We start from the raw sequence: 8,181 nt of genomic DNA, 5'->3' as shown, positions 1-8,181 counted from the left end.
GTCTTCAGAGCTCAGTTTGTCCCACAGGGCTGGGTGTGGGGTTCACACCTGTTATTCCAGCACTCAGAATCAAAAGTAGGGAAATTGTGAATTTGAGGCAGTCTGGGCTGCATTGTGAGAAACTTCGTCAAAACCAAAGGGGGCTGGAGAAATAAATGGGTAAAAAGCATGTACCGCTTTGAGAGGAGCCATATTTGGTTCCCAGCAATCACATCAGGCTGCTCACAACTGCCTGTAACTCCAGCTTCAGGGAACCTGACATTCTTTTCCGGCCTCATCACGCACCTGCACACCCCCCCCAACCCCCCCCCACCCCCACACTTAAAAATGAATCTTGAGAGTGGGGCATGATGTCCCACACCTTTAATATCCCCCCCCCCTCCGCACTCAGGAGACAGAAACAGGTGCATCTCTAAGTTTGAGGCCAGCCTGGTCTACATATCACATTCCAGGCCAGCCAAGGCTACTATTGTCTTTTAAAAAGATAAAGATGTTGAGGCTGGAGTGATGACTCAGCAGTTAAGAGCACTCACTGGCTGCTGCTCCTGCAGAGGACCTGGGTTCGATTCCCAGCACACACAGGGGCTCACAAACATCTGTAACTTCAGTTCCAGGGGATCCAACACCCTCTTCTGGCCTCCTTGGGCACTGTACACACACGGTACACAGACATACACTCAGGCAAAACACCTATACACATAAAAAATAAAAATAAAAAACTTCTTTAAAAAACAAACAAGGGAGGAACATGGAAGTGGGGGGAAAGAAGAAATAATGAAGAAGACTGTGAATGTACTCAGTAAAGTGTTTGTTCAGCATTCATGGAGCCCTGGGTTTGATCCCCAGCATCATAAACCAGAGTGGCGGTCCACACCAATAATCCCATCAAAACAAACAACAAAAAAAAGTAGAGTGGGGAGAGACCACAAAGATGGAAATAAAATCACAGTATTTACCCAGGACTGGCTTCGTAGGTGTGTGGCATGTTCGGTCCCACAGGGCCATGCGCACACAAGGAGCCCATGCTTGTCCGACGTTACCTGCCTGAGCCTCTGAGTCATTTTTGAGCCAGATCTGTGTTTTCATCTTGTTCTGGGCCCCGAGAACTGAGTAGCCCATGCTGACTGTGGCCGTAGGTTAACTATGACACAAGGCGAGTGTCTTATCATTGGTGAGTCTGTTACTGAATTCTGCCCACAGAAATAACTTCAAATCCTGGATAGGTGAGAAAAAAAAAAAAAAAACAACAAAGCAACATTTCAGTGGCAACTTATTACGTGTGTCTCAGAGAGGGAGACACTGTGTGACTAGGATGAGACTATACGGTCCGAAGCCATCGGGCTCATCTCTGGCTTTCCTATGTGGATGCTTTGCTTCCCTCAGGCCGGGGGTGAGGTGGAGGCGAGGGGCGGAGGGGGGGGGGAGAGCTTCCCGGCCTGCAGGTATTCTTAGGAACCAGTGGGTTTGACCGTAGATTGTTGTCTGAGCTCCACCACACAAATGGTGTGACACGACTGTGCCTATACACATACGCATCCTTACGATAGATGAGTGCATCAATGAACTTAGACACACACCAATGAGAGACAACCTCGGTGGGTGTGTTTGCCATATGAGCATGAGGACCTGAATTCAAATCCCCAGAACCAACACAAAAACCTGTCAGGATAAAAGTGTTTGGAATCCCATTGCTAATGTGGGGAGACAGGAGGCAGAGAATCCTGGGGAGTTTGTGGGCCAGCGAGTACACACAGAGGAGGGGGGAGAGGGGAGGAGAGGGAGTGTGAGAGGGAAGGAGTGAGAGAGAGAGAGAGACAGACAGACACACACACACACACAGAGATCAGACAGACAGACAGAGACACAGAAAGCACGCACGCACGCACGCACGCACGCACGCACGCACGCACGCACGCACGCACGCACGCACGCAAGCACAGTGGTACCTCACTGAAGACGCTGAGCAGAGTCAACGACCTCCCTACTCCTTGCAGGGACACCCAGCTGACCACACCGTGGGCCGCCTTCACACCAGCCATAAACCTGGCCTCTGTGGCGGGCTGTTCTCCAGGACCAGACACTGACATTTGCTGCTGCTGACAAGCTCTGCATCACACCGCGTCCTTAACCTTCTGTGCCTCCGCGTTCCCATTTGAGATTTGGTTAAAACATTATTTTTAACAGTCTCGGGCTCTTATTTATACCCACAGGCTGCTGCAGAATCTGCTCCATCAATCAGGGAAAGAAAAGGAACCAGAGTGCCTCCCTTAGCACCCTTGTGAGACCAGCAGGCGGGAGAGACAGGTAGTGAACACTGGCCCCCCGGCAGCTTCTGATGAAAGCAGAATCCTGTTCCCAGAGAAGATCACAGTCAACTTCAAAGCCTAGCCACAGAACTAGAAAGAATCCAGGCCCCAAACCCACACCACCCTTAATCAGCTACTGGGTCCAGAGACTCATGGGAACTGAAAGTATAAGAACCGGAAGCCCAAGCAAGGGGTTAAGTTCAACCAACTACTGGCCAAGGTTCTCCGGGCAAGTTAATTCTCATCTAAAGCTTTGGTTGCCCCAAATAATAGCCCTAAGATTTCAGGGTTACCAGTGGATGAGTTTACGTTCAGTGACTGACCCAGGCTCTGCCTACCAATGTTAATGCTACTCTCACTAGGCCTTGAGGAAGCAGGGTGACCAACAGGGGTGCAAAGGGATCCAAACCCCAGACCTTACGCTGGGCAGGGCAACACAGAAGGCAGCTGTACCCACAGAGATGCAAATGGCCCCAGGCCAGCCCTCCAATCAGAAAAGTCTTTCAGGGACAGGGTTCTCCTGGCTCCCCTTGCCCACAGAGCTTGGCGGAGCTAAGCGGGCACACAGCCCTTCAGAGTGACCAGCACAGAAACCGAGCCAAGGGCAGATGGTTGGATGTTCCAGACCAAAGCCATCCCTGCAGCCACCTCACTGGGCGGTGCCCTTGGTTGGAATTGGGGTGCTCTCTGAGTCTAGTTCCACCTCCCTGACCTGCTGTAGTTGGGGAAAAAAAGATAGGAGATATGCTTGGTTTTATTTAATTTGTTTATAAATATAAAAGTGTTCATTAAGGAACATCTGGAAATACAGAAAGCACAAAAAAGAAAACAGAAATTACTCACAAGGTAATTACTGGGTACATTTTGTTTAAAGTCCTGGAATATTTCAAACAGTACATGTGTGTGCATGTAAGCATACATATGTGTGTGCATAAAACTAGATTACATGGTAAGTTACACATGTCTACATGTAGTTAGATCACAACATAGATTATTTTAAACTCTTGTTCAGTATGTCATAGAATTTTATGACACTGAATATTAGTCTCTATAGGATGTGAAAAATAAAAGGTAAGTCACTTCTAAGATCGGCATCATTAGGCTGGGGGTGTGGCTAAGTTAGTGGAATGCTTACTAAACAGGCACCAGGCCCTGGGTTCAACACCCAGTACCACACACAGCAGCAGCAGTGGCAACACAAGTCTGCTTTTCCAGCACCTCATAGACGCAGGCATGAGGATTCAGAGTTATCATCAGCTACAAAGCAAGCTGGAGGCCAGCATGGAATACACAAGACCCTGTCTCAATAAATAACAAACCCAGTCAGCATTGCATACTTGTGAGTTCTGGTGTAGCGCCATATCACCACCACCTGCACCAAGAAAATCTCTGTATTCACATACTTAATGTTCCCTGGATCCTCTCGTAGGGAGGTGACAACTCTCAGGCCCCACAGTCACATCTCTGAAGCCTGTCACTGCATAGTGTTTTTACCTTCGCCCGACTTAATATAAAGGAGCCACAGAGTACGAACTCTTGCCTGGCACATTTGCACTCACCTCTATTGCTTAGTCTACCACAGCTTGCTGCTTTTCTTGAGTCTGTAATATTCCATGGCATGCTGACCAAAGCTTATCTGTCTACTGACGACCACTGGGTTGTTTCTAATGATTTGTTTGTTTCTTTGTCTTAGCTGCTGTGAACAGAACTTTGTGAATATTTTTAAGCTTATAAGTGAGCTGTGTCACCCACAAGTGTGGGCTCAGCCTGTGCCTTTCCTCCCTGGAGCATCAGAGATGGGGAAACTGAGGGCTGGAGAGATGCATGGCTGAACCAGAGCCTTGGAGTGAGTTAAGATGGGCTGGGAGGAAACCAGCTTCAGAATCTCAAAATCCATCTATCAGTAGGACAGATGCCCCCTCTCAGACGCTGGTCAGAAATGCTCCAAAATTTTCCCCCAAGGACAAAATCCTATGAACATCAAGCTGTACAGTCCACAAAGGCAGCCTTGTGTTAACCAGGCTGCTTCAGCTTGATTCCTCCACCAAGCTTGGCATTTTGGGTGAACAATTAGACACTTACCCTAACCAACATCACTGGTGAACAGTTTAGGCTTCTAGGCCACGCTGTCCGTCCTTAGAGCCGGGAGCCAGGAGGAGTCCTGGCTTTACAGTTTCAGCACAGCCTGGCACTGAACAGGAGGCCTGGACTTGGCTGTTGCAAAACCATTCAGTAGACCCAGCCCAGAAATGTTCAATGGCTCCCCCAAAATCCAGTCTACCCATGAGGAAACAGATGAGGCTTCTGGGGATTTCCTGAAGGATGATGAGTCACTGAGGTAGCTGTTTCTAAATAGATTATCACAGCTAATGTGCGGCTAGCAGAGCCCAGCCAAGGATGGGGGCAAAGAGGTGGTCACTAGAATTCCAGATGTGTCTAGACTCTAGAGGCTCCTGGGTTCCTCCGAAAATTCCTGACGGCATAAAAAGAACTCAACATTAAAACTGGGATCAAGTTTGGGTTTTTCTCCCAAATTAATTAGCTTAGTTTCAGGTCTGAGAGAGCTTCTCTGTATCTTTATTTTAACAATTTACTTTATTGTTATGTATGTGCATGTGACTATATATGTGTATGTGCATTCAGGTACCTGTGGAGGTCAGAAGAGGGTGTTAGATTCCCTGGAGCTGGAGTTACAGGCAGTGGTGAGCAGCTGGATTTGGATGCTGGGAACTGAATTCAAGTCCTCTGGAAGAACAGCAAGTGCTCTTAACTGCTAAGCCATCTCTCCAGACTCCCTTTATCTTTTTTTTTTGGTGGGGGGGGAGTTCGAGACAGGGTTTCTCTATGTAGTTTTGGTATCTGTTCTGGATCTTGCTCTGTAGACCAGGCTGGCCTCGAACTCACAGAGATGCACCTAGCTCAGCCTCCTGAGTGCTGGGATCAAAGACATGCACCATTACTGCCCGGCCAGTTCCCAAGCTTTGTTTTTTTTGTTTGTTTGTTTTTAATACTAAACCCCAAGCCCATGGCCAGGCATCCTGGGTACCTGCTGCTGCCAATACTCAGTACATAAGAGCTAGGAAGACACCATGGGACCTTAAGATACCTCAGGACATCCCAGGGAGAGCAGCAGGTACAGATGGGAGAAGCAGCCTCAATGCACTCAGGCTGGTTTCTTCAACACTAATGAGAACACAGGAGTGATCTCTCATACACATTTTGTCGGTAAGAGAGCCTTGGCAAGCTTGATCCGACAAACTGGATGCTTGGAAATCACCTACTTTTCCATGTCCTCTCTTCAAAGGCTTCATCGAGACCCTCTTCCCCACCCCACCCGCTCTATCCTGTACAAAGAGAGACAGTGTGCAGATGATGCACGACCTGCAATGGTGCATTTTGGGGTTGATCTTGCAGTGGTGCAGATGGGAAAGGAGTCAGCAGAAACAGGACTTGGGATTTTGAATTTGATCTTTCTCTTGCTGTTGATAATGCGATAGAAACACCCCTTCTCAACGCCAGCCATCACCAGGGGAAACCACATGCTCCTGTGTGCTGCGTTGATAAGCCAGGACCTTCAGTAGATTAGGAGCACCGGACGATGTCTTCAAGCCACAATGGGTTGTCGGTATGAGCCATCGTTAAGGAGCATCTATATTTGATGATCTTGGTGAACAGGTGGGTGGGGACATCAGGCACCTCCAGGGTGCTTAAGGAAGGTCTTCCAGCTACCGATGAAACAGCGATGAAGAGGGCAGAGCTGGCGACCCGCGGTGACCAAGGAAGGGAACTACGTTTACAGGCTCCAGTGGAGCAAAACGGGTTAAAGCCAGAGATTCAAAACCAGGGTGTGGCGCACACCCAAGCAGGGCTCCAGCTCTCTGTGGAGGGACAGTGCGGGCCACAGCTGCTGGGAGGAGCACTGTTAACAGCACATCACTCACGTGCGGGCCGCCTGGCCAGTGGCTGTCAAAAAAAAGCTGCTCTCATCCCTGGGCCTGCGGACCTCCGAAAGAGGTGGCCACCCTGCGGGGCTAGCCTCTGCTCTGCACTTCTCGGACATGGGTGGCACAACTCCGTGGCATCATAGTGCTCTGGCTTGCCTTCGCTAGGGGCCTAGAAGGCAACGCGCTCACCCCTGGGCAGGGGGCGGGGGACGGGGGGCGGGACAGCACAGAGGGAACGGAAAAGGGTGAAGATCGCCCACAGTGGGGACAGCCCTTCGGCCTAACGTGTTAGCCTCTCGCCCCACCCCGGAAGCAGACTCGCGAGAGGCGCAGGGCGGGGTCTCCGGAGCCTTGGGGCGTGACTTCTAAGAGGCCTGCGCCGGAAATGAAGTCCGGGGTGCGGCAGGCTTCGCAGCTGCGGCTCACGACTGAGGGGCGGGGCCCTGTCTGGGGGCGGGGCCTTTGCGCAGCTGGAGGTGGGGCCATTGGGCCACCGTCTCCGATTTCCGGGGTCGCGGGCGTTGCGGGCGGAATGGGGCATAGAGTGGGCGGGCCCTGGGTCGGCCTCCTCTAAATGCAAAGCACGGGCTGGGCAAGGCAGCGGCTGGGGGCGAGGTCTGCGTGGATGGGGCGGGACCTAGGCGTGCGGGCGGGACTTGGTGGAGCGCACAGGGTATCAAAGGGCGGGCGGGGCGGGAGGCGGGGCCTCGGGGCGCATCCTTGCTCACATGCAGAAGACCGGATCCTGGCTTGTCCCGCGTGGCGCTGTGCACTGTTGACCGTAGGGCTGGATTTCACTTGAATCAGATTTTCATTTAAGAATGACTTTTCTCTTCTGAAAGCTTTCCTACCCTTCCTCCCTGAAACCAGACCAAACTACCAGTTAGTTGGAGTATGTAAACATTGGTAAAGAAAAGGGGAAACCACTCTGAGCTCCCCACTCCAAGCACCTCGGGAGATTTTTCAAGGCTGTGTACACGGTATAGAGATTCTTGCGTGACTGGGATAACACTTGTGGATACCTTAAAAATACCCAGTTCTTGGTCTGGGGATGGAGTTCAGTTGGCAGCGTGTTTTCCGGGCATATGTGAGACCTTGGGTTGCATCCTGGTAACAAACACAAATTTAAAAACTTGATAATTTTTTAGGAACTTGAAGAGAATATTTAGAAAAAAACAAAAACAAAACAAACAAAACCTGGTCAGCAGGGAGTGGTGGCCCACGCCTTTGATCCCATTACTTGGGAGGCAGAGGCAGGTGGATCTCTTGAGTTCCAGGCCAGCCTGGTCTACAAAGTCGGTTCCAGGATAGCCAGGACCATCTGGAAACCCTATCACGAAAAACTAAAACAAACAAACAAAACAAAAGCCTGACCATTTAAGATCACCAGTGTTAACATTTGACGTGTTTCTATAATTCTATGCATATATATGTATATATACATATATGTTTTCCAAGACAGTGTTTCTCTGTGTAGCTCTGCGCTTTTCCTGGAGCTCACTCTGTAGCCCAGGCGGCCTCGAACTCACAGAGATCTGCCTGGCTCTGCCTCCCGAGTGCTGGGATTAAAGGTGTGCGCCACCACCGCCCGGGTAGTTCTATGTATATTTAAAACAAAAATGGAGACGCATTTTAAGAAGTGCTGCCTTGCCTTGGTCGTTTTGCCGCTGGAGCTGCTGTGAAGGTCCGAGGGCAGCCCCGTTCGTGGCTACACGCAGCCCCAGATGGCGACCTCCTGTGTTAATCAACCCACGTCTCATTATTGGGCCTTAGCTTTGCCAATTTCATCTCTTTCTCCCCTCATGTCTGTGACAGGCCTGGAAGTGGAACGGCACTTATAAAAGACACAAATACTAGACCTTCTTGTTTCCATCCTCTTAAATTTAGAAGGTAACAAATGTTTCAACAAGTGATAAGTCACTTGTATCCCA

At 50.1% G+C, this 8,181-nt stretch overlaps 1 long non-coding RNA gene across 1 annotated transcript; it reads right to left on the bottom strand.

The window, feature by feature from the left end:
• Positions 1-3,054: 3,054 nt before the first annotated feature.
• On the bottom strand, positions 3,055-6,532 carry LOC143269800 (uncharacterized). Its single transcript, XR_013046536.1, has 2 exons — positions 4,954-6,532; positions 3,055-4,779 (listed from the first exon to the last, which is right to left on the bottom strand). It is a non-coding gene; the product is annotated as an uncharacterized LOC143269800 (long non-coding RNA).
• Positions 6,533-8,181: the final 1,649 nt, after the last annotated feature.

This window comes from Peromyscus maniculatus, chromosome 20, assembly GCF_049852395.1.
Source record: "Peromyscus maniculatus bairdii isolate BWxNUB_F1_BW_parent chromosome 20, HU_Pman_BW_mat_3.1, whole genome shotgun sequence".
NCBI classification, from domain to species: Eukaryota; Metazoa; Chordata; class Mammalia; order Rodentia; family Cricetidae; genus Peromyscus; species Peromyscus maniculatus.
The sequence above is the reverse complement of the archived record's forward strand: the minus strand, read 5'-3'. Positions and strand labels throughout refer to the sequence as shown.